At 37.2% G+C, this 24,186-nt stretch overlaps 1 pseudogene; it reads right to left on the bottom strand.

Annotated features, from left to right (window-relative positions):
- Nucleotides 1–13,145: 13,145 nt before the first annotated feature.
- On the bottom strand, nucleotides 13,146–14,472 carry LOC116244935 (uncharacterized; annotated as a pseudogene).
- Between the last annotated feature and the right edge of the window lie 9,714 nt (nucleotides 14,473–24,186).

Genomic DNA, 24,186 nt, shown 5'->3' with positions numbered 1-24,186 from the left:
AACCCCAACCCCAACCCCAACCCCAACCCACCCAACCCCAACCCCAACCCCAACCCCAACCCCAACCCCAACCCCAACCCCAACCCCTATTCATATATCAACAATTAACAACTGGTGTTCATTTGCAATAATCAATCCAACTGTATAGAAATTCAAATCAAATATAAAAATTATGATGACTCCGTTCCTTGTTCCCATCACTATTCTCACCAGCCAGTCCTCCTTTCCTATAATCATCTAACAAACGCCCTAACGCGCGCCTGCCTGAAAGAGGATGAAAAGGATTGAGAGAAGCTTGAAAAGTAGGATAGTTTATTCACAGATTGTGGACTTAATAATTCACTTTATTTTGAATACGTTTGACTATTTATACAAGCAATAAATGGGGAAATTTATGAGATTTTTGGTTCAAACGCAGCAACTTTTGCATACAATCTTATCCACTATCTTATTGATCTTTTAATTATTAAAACTACACTTTTTGGAGAAAATAGAACTAAAATTCGATTAATCAAAGCCTTTTTAGATGATATTTGAATTAACTAAAGCAGTATTTATAGATGACCGTACTTTTGCTTGAAAAACTCTATTCCATCTTTAGAAACTTTTTCCGAGCTTTTTTGAATGATTCAACCTATAAATAAATTTCAAAGAAATAGATTTTTGATTCTAGAGCTTATTGAGCTTATTCAAATGAAATTAAAAACAAAAAACTATTTCAGTCAACTCTCTATGAACACTGCAGAAGGCTATTGCTGCTATCAAGACAGGATAAACTTTTCTTTTTTTTAAGATGATGGGTGACTCACATCTTTTTTTAAGTAATGCCATTAAGAGGGCTTCAAGCTAACGCTCAAGGGATACAATTATGGGGGCTTTAATAGGAAGATGATTATTTTTTCCTAATTTTTGTATTAATATAAAAATGAGTATGTGTGAATATCCATAGATATCTGTGGACAGCTCATATCCATCCAATAAATACTCTTCTTAAAAAACCATCGATTTGAGCAGCGGAAGCATGACGTAATCATCTCGAGACTCTCTATTAGTGTGCACTCCATTCAGCATGCATATGTATTTCCTTATTATTGGGAAAGAAAATTACTGATTATTATGAAGAAGCCTACCATTTCCATAGTAATGATTTCTTCGGAATACCGCATTCTGATTAAAATATTCCATGAAGAAAAAATTTAATTTAAGCATTAATTGTTCTTCAGTATTATTTGAAATAATAACTTTGAGATTTTATCGGGTGGACCAGGCAATACGTACAAAACTTTATAATTATATTGTGGTCAAACGAAAAGTCGTGGTTTTGTTATAATAATCTTCAAGTAATTTTTTAGAACCCTTTCTTTTGGGCTTATTTAATTTACTTCAAATAAGGTTATAATACATTTGAAAAATGCACGCTTTTAATATCTCTTCGCATTCTTCATATCGTCAAGTTCTTCTGAGCACTACCCCCATCCACCAGCATAAAATTTCCATTCCAGTCATAACTAATACGAAGAATATTCTTTTTAGAGCTTTATTGTGAAGAACTCATCAACAACATCCAATAATAACAATTCTGTGCAAAATGAGACCCAAATAAGCGCAGATCACCCCTCTACATCTACTGACCTACTATATTGCCATCTTATCTTCACCATAGCCCTGCATATTTACTTTATCAAGTCAGAATGATCGAGAAAAATTTTTGTGGGTGAACAGATATAAAAATCTCTATTTGGCAGTGTTTTTCAGTTGGCAACTCTATCTTTGTCTTTTCATATGGAAATTACTTGAGTCAACATAACTCTGGATATAATCACTAAGAGCACTGACTATAATAGCGTTAAATGTATCGGTAGCAAAAGGAATAATAAAAATTTTGCATCTTACACAGAAGATATTCCTCTGAGATAGAGTCTTGGAATCCTTGCTTCGCCCTCTTTGGAGCTGCTTCCTTCATCATGGACCAAGTTTTCTTCGAGAAAGTTCTTTTCAATCTTTTTGCCTTCATGCCTTTGGTGCTTGGGATCATCAATTACAAGTAAGGCGGTATTGAAGTGGAAACAAACGACTTGGGAACGATATTCTTCTTGAATATCTACTTCGTATACTTTATACAGCCGATGGGCTTCTTGTAGGAATCTGTCGACCTGACCACCTTCTTCATATTAGGAAATCTTTACCTCATGAATGCTAACCTAATCCTGGCGAACATTTTGCTATCAGCGATTAACTTTATCAGGGTCAAGATGCGTAGCCCTCATTTCGTGGTCTACAGAACAAGCTCTGGGGACAATTAGACTCCGAAATAAGTTTGCTCCATCTGCCTATAGTCGATGAGCTGGGAAGGAATATCGAAAAGGTTCGAGAAATCGGAGGTAAGTGGTAAATGCATCATCAAGACGCCTTGCGACCACTTTTACCATGGTGAGTGTCTTAAAAAATGGCTGCAGACCAGCATCAAATGTCCTCTGGATAATCAATAAATTGCACCAAAGTGAATGATTGACCATAATTCCCAATATCTTATACTTACTGACTTTAAAATATCAAGGAAATGGGTCGAACAGCTTTTCTTTCAAGCATGCTAGCTATAACTTGATTTGATTTTTTACTAAAAGCATCCTTGCTGCTTTATTCATGTTGCTTTTCAGGTTATTGCCAAAGATAACTTGATTACATGCAAAATAACTTTTTTATAGTTTTTATAGATTCAAAGAAATGAATAGATAATCGATCATTTGCCTTCTTTGTCCAAGATGTTCCTACAATCCACAGGACATGTAAGCTTTACTCTAAGCCATTTGATCAGACATATGCATGGTAGAAGTGATTGCAGGGAGTTCTTAATAGCGACTAACGGTAGCCACATCTATCTACGCTACATCGATCACTACGCGTCAGATTCATTCCCTATAAGCATATCGCACAAGTTTCGCCCATTATTGTTACTTTTTCCAGATTATCTTTACCATTTTGTTTAGATACGTCTTATATAGTCTTCTTGGCTGGAACTTCACTCCAAATACTTTCTTGAAGTAATTTATCAACCTATCTCCACAGAGAAATGACACAATAACCATGACCAAAATTACTTCTTTCTGCAGAAACCAAGAATATTGATGCAATCCATGCTGTGCATGCTTGGCCATAATATCATGTTGAAGTTGTAGAGACATGCTGAGCTGGCTGGAATCCTGAGCTATTTTCTCTTATGAAACTGAAGTAAAGCTGAACTAAGGGGCTGAAGATATATAAATTTCGGGATATTTCTCGATTATTTCATAGTATCGAAGTAAGGCCACTCAGATTGCGTATACCATAATCCCAAGGCATTATATTTTTCATACGGCATTTTTTGACTTAAAAACAAGCCAAATAAGTCCACTAGTAAGATTAGGCTTGAAATGGTAATATGATGGTTCCGTGTTCTTATAGTGTGCTCTTGCTTGTATTTAGGTAATCATTAATTTGAAAGCACATGTGGATTTCCCAACCAGTCAAGACATAATGTAGAAATGCGAGAAATCGTTCATCTTTTGGTTAGAACTTGAAATAGCTGAGATGATGATAACGAAGACAAGAGCATTGGACGCCAGCAGAGAGGCATCGACTATATATTCACTTTCAGGTGTAGGCTTGAAGGATGATGATTTATTGCTGCATTCACTTCGTATCTTGAAACTGATTTTATTGTACCAGATTCTTATTCTATTCCATGGAAGTTCAAATGAGAGTTCATAATAGTGGTGTATTTTATGGTGATTTGTGAATTAGTAGGAGATTCTGAGATAAGGTGAGAAAGAGGAGAAGAGCAAGAACGATTTCTTTCATTGGGATTTTGAAATTATGAAAGAAACCGTTTAATAGGCTTGTATAGGGTTCTGATTAGTAAATACCCTTGCAAAATTACTCTATAATTATAATTAATGATAATCTATGCTAATCTAAAAGAAAAAGTTAAAGCTGCCATCGAATAATATTAGCTAATGTGGAATAACAATCGCTTATATGAAATTACAGTGGTTGTTTGAATATTTTCTCCTTGTTTAAAATCCTAATTTTTTGAATTAACCGTAACAAAAAACTAATCTAATAAGAAAAAATATGTTTTCCACGTATTTTTCATCAAGAAAAGATGACTAAAATCATTTAGATCATGATTTATATCAAATAGTTATCATAATCTTGCTATATATGCCCACTTTGTAAATAACTTAATCATATCGTAATGGAGATCATTCTATTTCACGTGGAATCTGCTGGCTGTCCAATGGACAAGTGAACCTCTTATTTACCCACAATTTTAAGCACTTCGCGTGATAGATGTGGTTGCAGGGTGCTTGGAAAAGCTACGTGATTGTTCCTTGGATTATTTCCTCAATTGCTTATCCTGTACACACTTGCATAAGCATCCATTTCACTGAGGCATATTGCGCAAATATCGATACTGGGCCTTAGTTTTCCCTACATTCTGTGAATGAATTTTAAGGCCTTGCCTCCTAAATAAGTCAAAAATCTTTGGTATACGAAGATCCCGTGAATCAAAACCCAGCAAATGCAATAGCTTGAAAATGCTACACAAGAAATGAGTCAGAATACTTGAGGCGTATTCGTTATCAACATAAAAGAAAAAAGTTGTAGAGCTTAAGTTGGTCTGAACTCTGTCTTAACTTTATTCGTATTGTATCTTTCTCCAATAAAAGTACAACTGGACAATAGGCGCAATACCATTCCTATCATAGTTACTCTAAAGAACAAAGATTGCTTGAAGATAAATAGAAATATTTCAAGCAATGAATGGCAAAGAGCATTTTCTTTCAAATGGCGAGTCTTGTCTACATTGAGCCTAAAGTAAAAGTAAGAGCCTATTGCTAACGAAAGCGGCAGTATGGCCTTTCCCTAAAATTATAATATCTTGCATCCATGTCCGAGGAATTAAATATTATAAGGCTGATCATGATTTGCCAATAGAAGCAAATGGTTGTAAAGATGTATGAAATTTGGTTTGTCTTCATTTTCTTGGATAAGGCCTGCCACTTGTAAATAGAGAAGACCAGTATCATCAAAGAGAGAAATGAAGCAGTGTAGAACATATCTTAGAGATAATCAGATACCCTTCTGAACCTATCTTTGATGCAAGTGTTTATGTATGGCACCAAGCACGTGCAATTAGTTCTTTTTGAAGATTTTTCATCAATGGAATTGCAAACGAATCTTAGGCTTACGTCCCTTGCTTCTGTACAATGGCTAAGCTTAGACTGAGTGTCGCGAGGATGAGTAAGGCCAGTTTTGAACTCTTCATTAGTTTTATATTTATACTTAATTGATTCATATGATAAAGGTAAATTAATAAGTAAAAGTATTTTATAATTGGTCTTTTAAAAATTAAGTTTAGTTTAAGCTCGTATATTTATACTTTTTACAGAAAGATTTTAAAATGCAAGGCAATCTAGATGGCAAAAAGCTTCGAAGCATTGTATAGAACATCTTAAAGCGGATCATCAAGAGATACTAGAAATATGCCCAGAAATATTAGATGTGTCTATCCAACCTAGAACAAAACCAATACCTAAGACCCATGATTGATACACTCTACGAAAACCTCTCAGATCTCAACATCACAAAAGCTGATATCAGCGACCTGCTCACCGAAATGGGAAACTAAGAATACATCAAACGGGAATTCGGGATCGTCTTTTATCTACTTTGGTTTGAGTTTGTCGTCATCGTAGAGGGAACATTCAAAGAACGCATCAAAGAACAGGACATATGGGATTTTCCAAATGAAAGGACTAAGCAATTGGCAGCCCTTAAAGCTATGTGTTTAGCTTGTGCATAAAACAATGAGGTTAATTTATAGGAGAGAATCCTTTAAACATTGGAGGAAAGCAAGCTTTTCAAAGCTTTTCTAACCTCTAAGGAAGAAAATCTCAAGAAGAAAGCTCCAAAGACCGAAATCAAGGCAGAAGAACAAGTAAGGAAGTCAACAGTAAAAAATATGCAAGCAGATAAAATAGAAGTGGTCTTTATGCAGGTGGTGGAAAACATCGGAAAGAAGATAGGCATCATCAGTAAGATACAAAACTTTACTGAAACTCGAGAAAGCCTGAAGGAATATGTGAATGAAGTCATCTTATCTACCTAAAGCCTTTAGAATGAGATAATCACTGTCAATTTGAAGGAAGTTCTCTTCAGCATCTTGGGAATATAGTTGAGAAGAAACAATTGCTCTCTGATCGACCAAACCTAGGAAGCCATCAAGGAAGGTTTCGATATTTTCCATGACTTTTACCAGGTTTAGGATGCCACAATCAAATGCAAAAATTCGAAACTAAGTGTTGAAGAGTACTTCTAATACATCGGAAAACAACTCTACAAAGAAAAGACCTATATCTGGTACTGGCCTATCTACAATTGCAAGTCTCTCATCAGCTTCTTGCTCACGAAGGCATTATAGAGCCAAAAGAGAATAGACTTTCTCGTGGAAAATTTGAATATGCATTCACCCAACCTTGACGCATGCATCAACAACCCAAGTCGTAAGACATTTTTGGAAGAAATCCTCACGGAAATCCCATCTCAAGGACCAATAGGCCAAATCTTAAAGTGCATGACCAGGCTTATAGAAAGGCAAAGAGTAGACATTCAAAGATAACTATCAACCAACTTTTACACCTACTACAGCTTGCTAAGAGGAAAAGGAATTCCTGTTGAAAAACTGGATCAGATATCGTTGGTATAATAAGATAAAAACAACAAGTTTTATATCTTCTGCAGCAAAACAGAAACAATACAGCCCTTACCCCTTACTCCATAACATGTGACAGAACTCATTGCCAAGACCAAGGATTCAAGATTCTATTATTCCGAACAGTTTGACGATAAGGGATATCAGCTCATCGTCACAATGACAAACGAAATATGCTTCGGAGAGTTCATATCCGGTTCTCTAGGAGTCAAAAATAAAGCAGTTAGGTTTGAAGGAACGTTGAACTATAGAGATATCTATGAATTTGGAAGCGCAATCAAAAATTTCACTTGGAAAGTTATTGGTATTGAGAAATGGAGAGAATATGAGTTTACTCAAAACGAATCATAGCAAATAAGTGAGAAGATCTTTAGCTCCCAAAAAGGATCCTAGAGTTCTTTTCCAATCAAACTTTCCCAACAAAACATGCAAGTGGAAATAAATATCGCGAACTGGTAAGTTAAGGAGCTTGCCCACGATGACAAAGTAACCCAAAGTTTGTTCAAAAAGAAATTTGGATTTTTAGCATACATTCCAAGCCATAAAGATAAAAGCGCCATCAGGTAATAGGAATATCTGCCGACCTACGATAATAATCCCTATCCTATGCTTGAAGATGATGATGTTCGAGGAACGCGCCCGCCGCCTTAGATTCAATCCTTTGCACACGTCTTCTAGTTTTTGGGAGTTTTTCGGCCCTTTTTGACTACGATTCAGATTTCACCATAGACGGTTAGAAGAACATTGTAACTGAGAGCAGAAATCTTATTGAATATTTCAAAAATTGGGAGGAAATTACTTTCTATCAGTTAATTGATGAATCTCTTAATGACAAGCAAACCAAACCCCCAAAGATCAGAAAACGAATATGCCTTTCAAGTTCATCGGAAGTTGTATGGATCCATCATCCGATAGTTCCGACTGCTTGAAAGCAAGTTAAAGAATGTTATCGATGTAAGTCCCTTTGATTAGAAGCGGTCAGAGATGCAATTATCAACTTGAAAAACGATGAAAATCACGCTACTTTTTCTTGGCTCTAATCGAGTATTTATCATTGAAATTGCCAAAAACGACCAGAACCAAAACTTCAGGATCCAGCTTTCGCCTTACGAAATGGGAGTTATCGACAGTATCATGCCTAGGATGCTCGCATAGTAGGAAGAAACAATTCCGGTGTTGTCGTTTCAAGCTCCAAGAAGACAAATAAAAACTTCTTGAATCTCTTCATACATTAGATGAGGTTCAATAATTTACCTATGAACATCCTGAAGCCTATGAACTGATGAAGATAACCTATGATGATATGCTCAAGACATGAATGTTATTGAAGTATAGATAGGAAGTGAGATGTTCAAGGTCCAAATTCAATTGAAATACCATGCGAAATTCAGATAGATTCTACAGAAGTGTTATGAGATGGTCCAAGAGAAGCCTGGAGAAACCAAACAGATGAAAATACCTGAAGAAGCTCAGTTTTTGCACATCTATCGCAGCTAATTCCTCAGAGTTGATCCATAGATTATGGTCTCTAAATTAGGAAATGACCTCCTCATCGAATTCAACAGAAAAATAGAAAAAAGAGTCAATGATGCTTTGGAAGAATCAAATAGGCTAAAGATAGAGAGTTTTTCGCATATCTAAAGAAGTCTTCAAAGTAACATGTGTTTAAGAACGTTTCCCATACTCTATTATACGAACTGAAGGACAAAGTGTCGAGGATATTGTAAAAAAGTGCCAAGCTGGGTCTAAGCCAAGGATCGATCTCAGTTTATCAGCGAAGCTGAGTATACATTAAAAGCAGAGCAAATATCACCATAGCAATAACAACAATTCAATAAAATTATGGAAGGCTTCAGAGATCGTTTTGAATAGCTACTAAAAATCAAGATCAAAATCAATGATACAAATAAGTTCATCAACAAGGCCACCAACAAATTGCCAAAAACAAAAAATCATCATTAGTAATGGCAAAACTAACCGAAGATTTCACCAAATTTTTAACAGGATAAGTGATAAGAATCATAGAGTTAATCACAAGGGATAAATTGAACAAACTCTAGCAAGAATTCAATAATTTCATCAAAAATTAAGATCTGGAAAATCCTTTCGTTTCGAAACTGGCATAGCAATCCTCACAATAGATCTAAAAGAAAATAAACGATTTGGATATCTTTGGACGGCTATACATTGACACCTTCGTGTAAAAACTTACTGAAAATATAAAAGCAAAGCCTATTAGCTCAGCCATCGATAAGATGATAAAGGAACTAGAGCCAATTATCGAATCTACAAATCAAAAATACAAGTCAGGCACCTTAGCTCCCGAATAATTCTAAAAATATTTCAAATCTCTCAACATCCTAGGAAGGATTTACCTTGGATAGCAACTACCGATCACACAGCATCTCCAAACCTTTAAATAGAAGCTCAGCAAAAACGATGTCGTAATGGTAAAGGTAGGAACTGGCTCAGGAAAATCAACAGTAATTCCTCCTTATCTCATCGGTCTTGGATATCAAAAAGTGGTCGTTACTCAGCCAAGAAGATTACCATGCAGGTAAATATACAAGCGAATTAACAGCGTGTTCGGAAAAGGAATTTCAGGATATTAGGTCGGTGATGGCAGTGCCGATGAGCTGAATAGATTGCTCTACATGACAGACGGCATGCTCAAACGAAAGCCATTTTCAATATGGAGAAAGTCTTCGATGAAATCGACGTCCTCATGATCGATTAAATCCACTAAAGGTCAGCAAACATCGATATGCTTTTACTCATTCTTTACGTATACTTCAAATACGCAAAAAGAAACTAAAACTAGTCCTTGCTCAGCACCATTGATACTAAGATTGGAAAATTACTCGAAGAAGTTGGCCTAAAGGTGATACATTCTTTGTCGAAACAACTAGGCACAAAGTGACGGAATCTCCCATCGAAGGAACAATCATTGATAAAGTGGTATAGCTCAGCAAAAAGATACAACCTGATGAACAAATGCTCATCTTCTACCCTGGAATCAAGGAAGTCAACGACACTGTCAACATCTTGACCAATAAATACAATAGACTTGCCTACCCCATCACAGCAAACCAAAATCCCAAAGATCAATAATATTATCTCCAAACCGGAAGCATATTGTCGCCACAGCGATCGCATAAACTTCACTTACCTTCAGGAAATTGAGATACGTGATTGACTCCAGGATGTCAAGGTCGAGATCCTTTAACTCAGAGCTTTAGATCATGGTGACGGAGGAAGATTATTCTTCAAAAAGCTCAATCCAGCAAAGAAAAGGCCGTCTCGGTAGGACATGCCCTGGAGAATATTTCTATATGGCTTATAATGATATCAGTGATCAAGACCTAAAAGAGCACAATCCTACATAGCTTGAAAAGTAGATTTAACTGCATTTGCCTTCTAGCTTTTGCTGATGCAAGGTAGTAACTTCAACAGCGTCGCCCTGTTGCTCGGCAAGCTGAAGCACGAGGAGACTTAATTCAACAAGAAGATGGAATATGCAAGAGGAATCCTGCAGGACTTGTGCATTCTGAAGACAAACGGACTCTCTAGAAAACAGCTTCCAAGCTGACTAATTATGGAAATCTGGGAAATCCGCAACACAACTATGCCCTCTTCTAGGCTTCGATGGCCAACTGCCAACCAACATGATCTATTTGGTATCTTTCTTCATGGCTGCATCCAACTCGCAGTAGATATTCTAAAATACGCAAAGACTCTCTACAAAGGAGGAGACATCAAGATAATCCATGACTTTGTCGCCAAAATCGTAGAGGAAATCAACCTGAAAACTTTGAACAAAGATCAAATCCCCAACGCCATAAAGATAAAATGTCCCTATATTGCAAACAAGCCTTGGTTTATGGCAGTCTACAGAGTGATCAAAAAGGTTAAACAATTATTCAGCTGCTGCGTTGCTGGATCCGTCCTTAGTACCGATGGAAAACCATCACCAAGATCCTCATCAGCGCATACAGAAATAAGTTGTTCTTCAATCAGCAAATCTTCGGGGCCAACAAAAACCTCTTCGAAAAACTAAGGAGCAACACAACATTTAATTTCTAGTAAAATCAAGAATACAAGGTGATATACAAGATGGACAATAACTCAGCCCTGTATAAATAGAATAACCTACCGAAATTGATCCTTTCGCTCAATAGCTCCATCAGTCCTGATAGTGAATGCGTTTTGAGCATCTGTGAAGAGGTCGATCCCAGTATCGTCAACGAAGAGATCAAATTATCCATTGTTGGCATTTAGTGTGAAGAAAAATATTTCAATGGAGCCATGCCGATAAAAGAAAGATAAGTCCTCGATCGACTTGAAACTGAAGTCAAAACAAATTACAAACGAATCAAGGTCGTCAACTAATTCCCAAAGATGACTTTTATTGGCAATTTCAAAGAGATATCAGATGCTTTCATCTCGTTGATATAGACCAAAAGAAGAAACCCGGAAATAAAATTCAAACTAAACACCATCCTGGACTAGGCAATCTAAAATAGAGCAGCGAGGGCAGCAAAAGACCCTATGATGCCGAAAATCGACCCCAGGTTAACAAGGTCAATGCTTGAGAAGCTGACAAATTATGATTTCAAGACCATGTTCCAAACCACCAAGTTCGAAATGGCAAACAACTTCGGTGTTGAGATCTAGTGGGACGCGAAGACATTCGAAGCCAGCCTCATCGCTAAGAAGATTAAAAACATTCATATTGCTAAATTGTTGGGCAAACTAGTTGCCTTTTTCAGATGGTTTGCAGATAGTCAAGTTATCTGCAAGGAGGAATTTAAAATCAAGCCAAGGTACATATAGTAAGGCCCTTTCTTGACCAACGATGTCAGATAGAAAATAATGGCTCGAGTCAACAACATTGTGGATAGCAGGATAGAGCCATACGTCCTCAAAGGATGGGCGAACGGAAGAGGCGCAGCCACAAAGTATCCAAGAACTGCCAGGATGATTGCTGTTTGCTGGGTACTCACCAACATGTTTAACTGCTCCATAAAGGGAGGATTTGTTAGGGATTGGGTAGTCAATGGAGAGGAGGTTCTTCCTGCTGGAAACCTCAAAAATTTACTTCAAAAAAATCAAAAAAATAATTATCTCTAAGTGGTCGATGATACAGTCACCCCCTCGGACATTGACGCATAGCTTTCCCCCTACGTTCTTTTCGATGAATAGAAATTCAAGAAATAAATGTCAAAACTCGGCATCCCGGTTACAATACAAGAAGATGGTTGGAGGAAGCATCTTCTCTTCGATTTGAATGCCCAAACAGGCGGCTTTACTGCTGACCTGATATAAACCTATACCACCATGTGCCACGACACTTACGACTTCGACGTTAACACTCTCTACCTGAAGAAAAACAATTCAAATGCGATCGGAAGAAAAATACCACTTTAATTTTAAGGAAAGAAGAAAATCTAGCTTTAGGAGCTGCTTGCTTCTTGCAGAAGAAAGGAGATGAAGAAATTGAAGGAAAGTATTTGGCCATATCGTTTGAAAAAGTTTACTGCAAGAGGTTGGAAAATAAAATAAAACGAGCTTTACACTCCCATAGTCTACAAGAACTATACAACTCAAAGCGCTCCAATTCCTCCGAACAAAATATAGACCGTGTCTCCAGTTTTCTACAATTAAATGGTAGTAAAAAGAAACATAAAAGTGGTCAAAATATAACGACTTTGCAATAAGGCATGGGATGATGCATATGAAGCCATTGAGCATTGGATCATTACAGAGATGTAGAGGGCGGCTATGGAAAATGACCCTGCAAATTACGCAAGCAAAAGCTTTAACTCCAACAGCAAAATGCTCTTCCATGGTAGCAGCTCTGTAGGGATTCAAGGCATTAGAGAGTTTGGATTTGATTCGCGTTTCTTTAACCCTACTGGTTTTTACGGAAGAGGAGCTTACTTTGCTGACGATCCCGAGCTGAGTAATCGCTTTACTGCGCCAGATAGCGACGGTCTTCGGCATATGTTTGTGGTGAGGGTGGCTCTTGGAGAGCCAGAAGTTCTAAAGGCCGCTGCCAACAACAAATTGGGACCCAATAGAGGATTCCACTCGATTCGTGGAGAGGCAGGAGGGCATAGAGAGTATATCATCGAGAGATGGGGTCAGGCAAAACCGATGTATTTGATAAGTTACAGATGATGATGATTATCCATATTATTTTGATTTTGCAGATTAGCATAAATTTCTTGTGTTTGAATAAATTCTCCAGTGATTTGGCAACTGTATCTATGCTTTTCTACAGGTTCCTAACAAGAAGCTTTGATACGGTATAATTGATTATATCATGGATTCCCAAAAGCAAGCCAATCCTATAAACAAGAAGATGATGACAATTCATTATCAAAATCATTCAGAACCTTTCTCCTCTGATCCTCTTGGCAAGTTGGAGGTCCCGAGTCATTATTGTGACTCGCTTCGCGTGGATGGCACATAGGTTAGTATCCTAGAATAACGATACCATGTAAGCTTCCGCTGCCTCCTGCATAGCTAGCACTGCCGAAGCCTGAAACCTAAGGTCTTGCTTGAATTCGTGAGCAATGTCTCGGACAAGTCGCTGGAAGGGTAATTTGCGTATGAGAAGCTCAGTCGACTTCTGGTATCTCCTTATCTCTCTCAGAGCTACTGCTCCGGGTTTGAATCTGTGCGGTTTCTTCACCCCGGGTAAAACGGGAGCGCTTTTCCTTGCTATTTTTGGGCAGAGAGTTGCTTTCGGGGTATCTTTTGGGCAGTGGATTTCCTTGCGGTTTGCTTTGTTCGAGCCATCTGTTTTTGATGCGATGAGGATAGAAGGTTTGTATATTTATCATAAAATATACATATAGAAATGGGATGGAATGATGAAAGTATATTATCTGAGATAGCCGATATTAAACATGCAAAAATACAGCGAGCAAAAAAAAAATGGATTAAAACTCGGAAGATTAAAAACCAATTAAATTTGCGTGCTTAAAGTGCCAGAGTCTATGGGCGTAAGCAAGGATAGCTTTCCCAACTTATCCAATCGACAATTTTGTCATTTTCGCAACGTATTGCTGAAATAGGAGTTTGATTGAAGATTTGCCTATATATATATGATAATCTTGATAAGTTTTTCTTTACTAATCTTATTAGTTATTAAGTTGATAGAGGCTTATTGCATTTTTGGTACATGCTTTTGCAAATCAAGATTTATGAGATTTCAAATATATCGTTATTATTAATGAAGCTTCAAGTGATCTTGATTTTACTTTCAGCAATAGCGGGTATCTCTACCTCAATTCCCACCAGCTCCAACTCAGAAACCTAAGTTAGAGCTTAAATCCAAACCTCAAGCGAGTAAATATTTCCTATGGATTCATCACATGACTATAATCCAAACAACATCTCTTCAAATGCCAGCGCTTACTGAAAAAATAATCTACCGAGATATACAATGTATAAGATAATTATTACACGCTATTCTTTGTTTCCGCTATTGCATGGATTCTTAGCGTGACATCAATAATAAGTTCATCCATAGATTTAAAATAAAACAGGATATCTCTAACGCTCTGCACGATCCTTCTCTATTGGATGGTGCTATACAACCTACTACTTTCAAGATTGCTGGAAAAAGGATCAGGAATACTCTACTTTTAGGGAAAATTCATCTTCTTTTCCACATTGATGATCTGCCTCATCACATCCCTTCGCAGCATCACTTTCAAATAAGGCCCATTGGATCACTTTATTGCTTCTTTCTGCCATGGCGTTCTGATATATGGGCTTTTTAGCAATATTCAGGACTTTGAGAGAATAACTTTTATTGCTCTCTATGTGTCACCCATGATCAACCATTTTCTCATGAAGAAATATAAACCCGACCAAATACCAGCTCGAACCAATGGAGTTGTATGCTTTAACATGCTCACGTTTATGGGACTTTGTATTCATTATAAAGAGCTTATCCAGGACCCATTTGTTCTAAGACATTTGCCCAAATTCTTTCTCTATGGAAACTTCATACACGCTTTCTTCTTTTACGTTAGAAAATCTTTCGGTATAAAGACACTGAAGTATAAGTTTCAAACCTAGCAATTGGCCTTCTTAAGATAGGTTCATAAAAAATAAGAAAAATTGATTCCGAATGAAATCTGTTCGATTTGCTACCAAGAAATGGATTATTACGTGGCTTGCTATTAGATTGGATCAGTTGCTGAGATGGAAGAAAAGCTCACGACTATTTGCTATTTAAAACTCCTTGCAACATAGGTATCATTCCTCTTGTATATTAAAGTGGATGAAGAATAAGAATACCTGTCCACTTGATAACCTAACGATTCCTCTTTGAAACCAATGATCCTATTACCTTCAATATGATGGATTATTAGGACCTTATTATTACATATAATCAATTGAAAACTGCATGGAATATGCTTTTTTCAAATATTTTGAATATCCACGCAGGTGATTAAGTTCAAAGCTCTTTTCTGATCGATCCCATCAATTGTATTATTTGCTTCGCTAAAAATAAAACTCAGCTAAATTATTTTAACTTTAGAAACAATAATTATTTATATTGAGAAAAGGCAAGTCTGTAACAATAATTTAATGATTCAAATCTTCATCAATCACTTTAAGGACTCAGCTTTGATTTCCAAGAAATCCCAATCCACAATCCTCGAATCATCCTCCAAAAAGGTGAGAAATTTTTCTTGTTCTTGTGTTTGAACATGGAGAATTCCGGGCGTTTCTTATCGCTTTTCTTTCCGAAGCAGGTAACCTTGCCGATGAAGAGGGCGAAATTGAAGACATCAGTCACGAATTACTTGCACATTGGACATTTGCTCACATGCACCTCCTTGCTCATGTTGAAGTGGCCATAACCTTTATTCACCCAGACCTCCTCGCCGTAGGCTCTGCAATATTTATTGCGGCAGACTCCCTATAGGTTGAGGCCGTAGTCGACTAGTCTCCAGCTTGGCGCCTTTTCAGCTAGTTCCTACTCGTAATCATCTTAAAGAGTGTTGAATTTTATGGAACGGTATCCTCCATCCCCGCCCTTCATCTTGCCCACCATCCGAAGCGTATTGTGACGTGAGATTCCATATGACGATATTGATCGACCCTCAGCACAGCATTCCTTATTGAGAGTGAGGAAGAAATCATCAGGACTGATTCTCTTTTTTTAGGAGATGATTAGCTTTATCCTTTAGACTGTAAGACATGGGTCAATTTCGATCAAGGTGTTCTATCCCTGGATTCCCTTCACAAAGATCTCCATCCACTTTTATGTAAAAATGATTATAATGCTTTGGATTTAAGAGGAGAAAACGATAATCATTTAATTGTATATATTCGCAATACTTTCTTATATTTTGGTGGTGCTTTCAAAGCTCAGTGAACCTTGTCAAAGACGATGCAACAAGTTCCAACTTAAAAAGCTTAAGAAAATTCTTCATAATTTAAGAATCAATCATGATTTAATGTTATGGATAATCAACCAACAAGGAACGACTCGTTTCCTTTTATCTGAGCAATCGCAGTTTTCATTTCCTATCTGAGTTCCTCCTGGGTTTCATAATTGTAGAGAGACAACGTATTTCCGCAATTCGACCCATAAAAGACCTTTTTGTTGGATTGAGAGATGCAAATATCCAAGCCGGCCACTCCATTTGTCGGCATTTTACGTAGAGAGGTCCAGTGATGCATCAAGTGGATCCGGTCCTCCTGACTCAAGCTCTGTATCTCTTCCCAGAGCCATTTTATTATCCTGTCTTCGGAGGTGTACCCAAGAAGCCTCACGTTTTTCTTCAAATCCTCCACTAAATTTTCAGAATATTCCGTTGTTCCTTCTATCAATCGCTTTAGCTCACTTGGAGTAAACGTTTTCAATAGCTTTACATCGCAAACTTGGTTGAAGCCTTACATAAAAGACTTGAATTGTTCGCTAACCTTAGTGATCAGCTTATCGTATATGACTTCTGATATTAGCTTGATATATTATCCTCGTGTCTAGAATGTCACATTTATATTGGATCCGTTCGGTTTTAACTCGATTATCTCTGCAACTTTCAGAGCAACTCCTTCAGTTTGTGTCTTCTTTTCGTTTTCCTCTTACGTGTGATCCTTTAATGTGTAATACTCGCAGACCAGTTCAACCTGTTTCGATGGTTCGACTACGATGATTATTGTTTTTCGAGCTTGAGATCTTTGCTCTTTTTGAGGATGTTGTATTTTTGACTAGAAAGCAACCGTACATCCTTGTATTAGAATTTATAATCCTCATACAATTCCTGAAAAACTTCCTCATTGGGACACGTCTCTAAGTATTGCATGTATTTCAACTTCTTTCCCTCATTGAAGTCATTCATGAGGTCGCTGATTTCCACCTTTTCCCCGAGGATCATTTTGTAGAACGGAAGCGAAAATTCAGGATTGATGTAGAAGTGAGGATGATGGCAGCAGCCGCAAAGATTTTGCCTATGAACTAGAGGTAGTAAAGGTGGCGAGGATTGAGGATGCCAGACTAGGGGTTTAGGTGGTAATGGTTGTTGTCTGACTTGATGAACAGACCGGTATCCAAGTTGACCATCTAGGTTGTGAGAATGTTGAACCACTCCTTTGTCACGCCGATTCCGGATCCGCCCTCAGGGTTATTATTCTTATCCAAAAAGGAAACGAACATATGTCCATGCCAAAATTAAGGCTCGCTATTCTTCAGATCCTGGAAGGCGGATTCAAAGATTCCGATGGCTCTTTTGGCAATAACTTGGCCGTCGTTATAGGAATCGTATTCCTCGTACTCTGTGCTAAGTTGACTGTAGAAGAGTTCTGATTTCATGGAAAGGTCAAAATACTATGGGAATTTGAATAAAGAATAAACGGGCTCTTGCTCGATCTTGTCGTTCCTGCGTCGGATCCTTTCAATGACTTGCAAATGTTATTTTTTATAATCACTTAAAAATTTGCATTATTATTTCAGTTCCTCTTCAGAGTAAATGGAAATAACTTTATTAAGGAACTATAGCTTATCTACTTATCTTTATGAGTAAGTCTTCAGAGCCTTGACATGGAACGCTTTCAATTGCTATTTGGTATACAATTCTGATTTCAGAAGATGGGCAAGCATGTAGTAGTTTGGATCATTTTACTCATAAGGATATTCTTATAGAAACTTAGTCTGAAAGGCTTTATTTTTACTCAAATTTTAAAGAAATTCATAAATGAAGAAAATCCCTCTTCTTCTAAACTCCGACTTTTACTGTAATTCTTTATCATTTTCCTTGAAGATTTGGAACAGCTTGTTCAGGAGAACTGCAGGAAGCTATGAGGTTTGTTTAATGATCAATGACGCTAGTTTTCTATTCGAGGATTCAAGGGCAAAGTACAAGATCTATGCGAATGGCTGATGCTAGTCTTATTTGAAATAATTTCCAAATAATTTACACGGGGATAGTTTTATGTTGTAAATCCCTTGGTAATCTATCGGTTAGAAAAGGAATTAATTATTCTTATAGAAGCAGAAAGACTTGACAAACAGAATCGACTCTAAAATTTGAGTAATAATGCTATTCTTTTCATGTGTAACGTGTTACAATCTTCCATTCCCCGATACCTTCCACTTCTTATTGTCGAACAACTAAAAATCATACCCGCATTTCGGAAAGATATCATTCTAAAGTGCGTTCCTCATGAGGAAGATCAAAGTGTTCAGTACCTTAGATTGGATCCTCTTATTCTAGAGCAAAGGGACTAATATCTTGTTTGGGGCTTAGCTTGCAGTGTAGTAAAGAGATAGCAAAAGCTAGAAAATATCGTCATCAGAGATAAGAGGAAAAGCCTCAACGGGAATGATGCTTTAAATTACCAAAGAGCTACTATTAAAGAAATCTTCCTGTTATCCGAATGAATCATCACTGCTTTAGCTGCTAATGGAGGATTGCCTTGAAAGCTTCCTCTCAATATTAGATAATTTTTGGTAATTCTAATCCAAGGTGTCTTGGATGTAAATATAGGAGTCTGATGATTAAGTCCGTTGCAGGTTGATACTGAAAAGCTAGTCTTGCGCTCTCAATACTCTGCTCTTCCGTTTCTCGTCTAATTTCTAGAGGTTGTTCGCGTTTCCCTGGCAAAAGGCCTTGAATTCTTCAGGATCCATCAGTAGATAATTGAGATCAAATTATGTCTAAAGAAGCTTGATTTACAGTTGCTCTTTCTTCTTGTGGAAGGGAAGATTTGCGAAATCGGAGAGAGTTACTGTCTTAGGGTTTTCTTACAGTGCCTCCAAGTTGTTATTTATCTTAATGATTATTTCTTCCAGCTATTAGTTTTCATTCTTTTCCTACGAAATCAAAGCATTTTCTTCAGCCATTTATTATATCTGGTTGATTGTGCTGATTTCCTCTGTAACTTTTTTCAACTCTTCCTTGAACTCATCCTCAACCGATCGAACGTTTGCCTAATTTTGGTTGATTGAATTAAAATCTTCAGGAGCGTACCTGTTTCCCCTCAGCCTATTCTCACGATTTTAGCGTCGCCCTCTCATCCTTCGCCTTTGCTATCGCAAAATGCCCCTATCGTCATCCATCATGTCGAGATCTTACCCAAACCTGCCTCGACCTGACCTCTAAATCTAATTTTTGAAGCGACGGTATTCCAAGCTTTACTTGTCATACTACTAGAGCATGAATCTGATGTTCTTCCAAAAGGTGTAGAAATCTTTGTTTAGATTAGTGAAGGTTCCCTTTATCTATGCCTTTTAGAAATCTTTCGCTTTTTCTTACTTTTCCTTTTCGATGAAATTAAACCGGTTTATATTCTTTATATCAATTTACGGAGCAAGAGAGTATTTGCTCGAAAGAATATCTTCAGATCCACAAGAGAATAGGTTTTCTACGCAATTATATTCAGCATCAAGTTGAATCTTTTAATTTTATTCCCAGCAAATGAAGAAAGATTGCTACCAGTGAAAGAAATGAAGCGTTATCTCTTTTACTTTCTGTGCATCCTTGGCATTTAGTAGATTGAAAAGGGAATAAAACAGTCATTGATTAGCTTATAATTCTTAAGCTCAAATTTCGGCTTCTTCACGATGTAAGTCTGCTTTAGGTTTTATATCTCCTCTTGTCGGTATATTACTTATAAGATCTTATATATTGCCAAGTTGTTTGCCTTTTATAATTGAAACCGTCTCTTTCCTTTTTGAGCCTGCCCATTAGCACACCCCTGAGAGAGCCAGCCTATTGATTTAATCTGAACTTGCAAAGAGATGCAAATCTTTTAAGCTGGACCATATTGAGAATCAAAAGCAGCATGTTTTCGTTGATTTCCTTCTCCATGATCTTTTTGATGATGCGATAGCAAATATACTCTGAGATAAAGATCGGCTTATCTTTTTTCCTGATGATGCATGCGTGGTCCAAGAAAAAGACCAGGATGAAATTATAAATGGCCTATTTTTGCTTCATGTCCTTGCTTGATAAAGCTCATCAAGCAAATACTAAAGATATGGAGTTTGTGTCTCTCCGATCTTGACTGGATGGAAGATAATCGAAGGGATGACTAGTGGATGATAGTGGATTTCTCGCTTGAACAAGGTCAGGATTTCATTTGATATCAGCAAGTTGGTTTTGCTTGCGAATACCTTAGAGATAAAGTCGTTGACAATTTAGCTTGGACGGTATGCAGCGAAATCCTGTTTCAATTTGGCAATATTAGAATTGCTATCTTTTATCCCATATCAAATAAGTCAATTTTTTGGTCTTATTCTTTTTCACGATTTCCGTAACAGTTTTCTTCACAAATTTCCCAACCAAATAGCTAAACTCCGAAATCTTCTCCGAGTATTTGTTCTTGAATTGGTCAATGAAATTGGAAAGCAATGCCAATATCTTTGACTCGGATTATTCCACTAAGTTTTCGGATTATCTGAGGAAGTAAGATTTCATATCTGCTTACATTTCAGCTTGCTGGATATTTTCACCACGAAGTAAAAGATTGAAAATTTATTACAAATTGATATTGAATTACATAACCTTGCTCAAAATTGTATTGAAATAGGAGTGGAACTATTACCTCCTATTTTTGGCAATTTTGATCAGGATGCTTTTGAGCTTCAGGATTGATTTTTCTGTTGAAGGAGCAACAGAGATAATGTTGATGATTACCTGGAAGACCAAATGAGCAAAAGAACTGAAGTCACTATTCTCACTCAATGGGAAAGAATTAGGGATGCATTTCTCAAGTATGGACAGCTAGTATAGAAGTCCATCCTTCCGATCCTTCATCTCTGTTTGCTGCGTGCTGATCATCCTCAATACAGTGGCCAGATAGTCCTTGATGAATTCGGGATTTGCGGATTAGAACTTTGGCACATCGATATAATCGAGGAATTGGTTGAGCCACATCGATGAAAATGCCAATTATTCGCTTTACAAGTTTTACCTCTTTGACAGTTCTGAGAAATGTTGGACCATCGCTTCTGCATGGACATAGACTAGTTTCAATCCAGTCTATTTCGGTTTGATGCTATTTAATACTTGATAGTAAAACTATACGATGCTTTCTTTACTTTAGGCTGACGATCTCATATCGAAGAGAGCAGTGGCCAATTTGATGAGAAGGGTGGGAATTTATGACTAGTCTGCAGTTATCCTGAGCTGGAGATTCGACTAGCATTCGAAGGGCTGCTGGGTGGTGGAGGTGTTTGGAGCAATCAAGTGTTTATTTTAGAACAAATAGAAGATAATCTTATTATAGAATGTTGAGTTATTTTTGTTCAAATTGGCTAGGACTCTTTCAATGACATCACAGGCAAAGCTATTCCAAATAATTTCTTCATTTTTTCTTCCACTATAGACCAAGTTATTCAAAATGATCGGATAGGTATTTTCCCATTCGAAGAGAGCCCTAAGCATGTTCTAGCTTTCCCTTTGGATGTATGCATTTTTCAGTGAAAGGATGTACTCCGATGATATTTCTAGCTTTTTGCTCCTCCGTTGCTTGATAGTGTTGAGCAGGACCTATCCTCTTTATTTCAGTGGCTATAGGGATGTCTCTGAGCTCTTGTCAGTTGGCTGGTCAAAGCCATACCTTGAAATATCTTCCAAGATCAAGAGTATTTCTTACTTGTTGTAATTGTACAACTGAGGAATAAGGGAGGTGCTGGAGAGCCGACTGAGAATTTTGAAATTATTGGAGCATTTCTACAGAATCCTTCCCTTCAGTAGCAAGCTATCCCACTCCTTCAGCCTCTCGAAGTAAAACCTGAACTCGATAATGGCCTGGTTGATGTGCTCCTTTCCGTATTTGACGATCTACAGCCAGCATATCTGGTTGAAGTCTGAGAAATATTTGTGGATCTTGGAGATTAGCAGCGTCTAGTTGCAGTTCTTCCATCTCTTGTGCTGGAGGATCATCTACTGCACTCTCTAATCGGAGTATTGCAGCTGGTATTCGATGATCCTATCAGAACACTCGCATTATATTCTCTAGAATTCCAGTGTAATTTCAAGCCAATTTCTCATGACTTCGTTAGAAATGAAAACTCCTTTCTTTTGCCTTATGAGAATCTGCAAATAGGAAAGACAGTTGATCAAATTATTCAACTTGGGGTCTTCGGCGCTTATCCTTTAGCACATATCCTCGATTTTCAACATATCAAGCAGATTTGTATTCTTGGTAAGTTCCAATAGCATTTTGGTATGCTCTATCGTCTCCTTGGTGAGGTCTAATCCCATCTTTTCTGCCAGTTTTTTCCAATCATACTCTAACAGTATCTTCGAGAAGACCTCAGAATATTTCTTGATTATCTATCTTGTAAAATTTTTCAAATCTTCGTCAAAATCGATATTCTCGTCGAGCAGATAGATGAGCACGCCGAGGATACTCCGCTACTGCTTTTAGGTAACCTTGAAAATGTTCACACCTTTAAGGATCGGTTCAAGGGATCTGAATCTTGCCTTTATTTCATTCTTGAAAAAATGAATGAAATTTGGACATTTATCGGTAATTTAGGCTAGTTTTTGCTTGTCGGGGTGGATGGTTAGGTTATGGACGAGGTTTTGGAATCCTGCTCGAGAATTGTAGTGAGCCTTTTCGTAGATTTCGTCAAGTAATTAGTTTAGTTTTGAAGTATGGATGTGCTCTTCTACTGATTTGGATGGCTAGAACCCGAAAGAAATCATTGTCTTCCAATTATGATCTAAAAACCTACGCAGGAACATGTGGTTATTTTAGCTGTTTTCCTTTTCGCTGAGGCATTTCTCCAAGAATGGTGGCAATGAGGTTAAAAAGTCTTTGTTATTAAGGTTTTATTTGATTTTGCCCAATTTGATCAGAAGTCTGAAAATCTGATAGGATAAACCTTCGAATTATCTTATCTCTTAGCTCTTTAGGAGGAACTTCAAGATCAAACTCAGCCTTACCATGATTTCTGGAGCGTGAGTATCGCAGAAACGGTTAGAGATGGCAGGAATTTTCTATAGGATGGCGAATGTTTCCGAAAGGAGATGCAAATTGAGTTGGATTATGTTCGCTAGTTCTAAGTTGCCAAATCTTTCGTATTTCTCTTCGCTTCTGAAGTAAAATATCGGCTTTTCGGCACTTATAGAATCGATGATGGTATAGAAGTATGCCAAATATCTTTTGAATTGCGTATGAATATCCTCTTCCAAAGGTTGTACCATCTAATTTTGGGGTTCTTTTGATGGCGATTTTATTTCTTTGAAATCATCCTCAGTTAATATGGTTACTTTTGGAAAGTATTTGAAGAAAAAAGCTTAGTTTTTCCTTTATTGATACTACGATAGATTATACTTGAGGAATAATCCATTTGGCGTGGTGATGTAATTGTGTTCGGAGTAGAACTTATTTTTCTTTGTACTATTCGCCAACAATACTGAGAAAACTTTCTCATCCACTAATTTCGCAACTTCAGCATCTTAAAATACAATCCTTACGCTTCCATCTTTTTCCTTCACCTCAGATTCTTGGATCTGCCGAACATATTCCTCTGATCTTGGATGGTCAAGCTGAACTAAGTAGTAAAAAAGCCAATGGTACTCGCAATTGACTAAACGATCGAAAAATTTAGAATAGTCTATTACCCTCGGCTCTGGTGATTCATATCCCTTCAAAATGTTGAATTTCTTCATTAAGACAATTGTCCTAATCTCGAATTACAATCTTTTGGGTTCTGGTAAGAAATTGATCCTTATGGTTGACAATTTCTTCTCATCTGGGACTGCACTAAAGGCATTGAATTGTTTGTTGAGAACCATCTTGATAATATTCTCGGTGGACGTAGCCGATCCATGCATGATTGCGTATTCAAGCAGGTCATAGTAGACGAGCCCATTTTTCAATCTGACTGTAAAATACTCCGTCAGCATTCTCAAGGGGTCGATTTTGAATATTTTTGTCAATTATTT

The sequence above is a fragment of the Nymphaea colorata genome, unplaced genomic scaffold (assembly GCF_008831285.2).
Source record: "Nymphaea colorata isolate Beijing-Zhang1983 unplaced genomic scaffold, ASM883128v2 scaffold0397, whole genome shotgun sequence".
In the NCBI taxonomy this organism is placed as follows: Eukaryota; Viridiplantae; Streptophyta; class Magnoliopsida; order Nymphaeales; family Nymphaeaceae; genus Nymphaea; species Nymphaea colorata.
The sequence above is the reverse complement of the archived record's forward strand: the minus strand, read 5'-3'. Positions and strand labels throughout refer to the sequence as shown.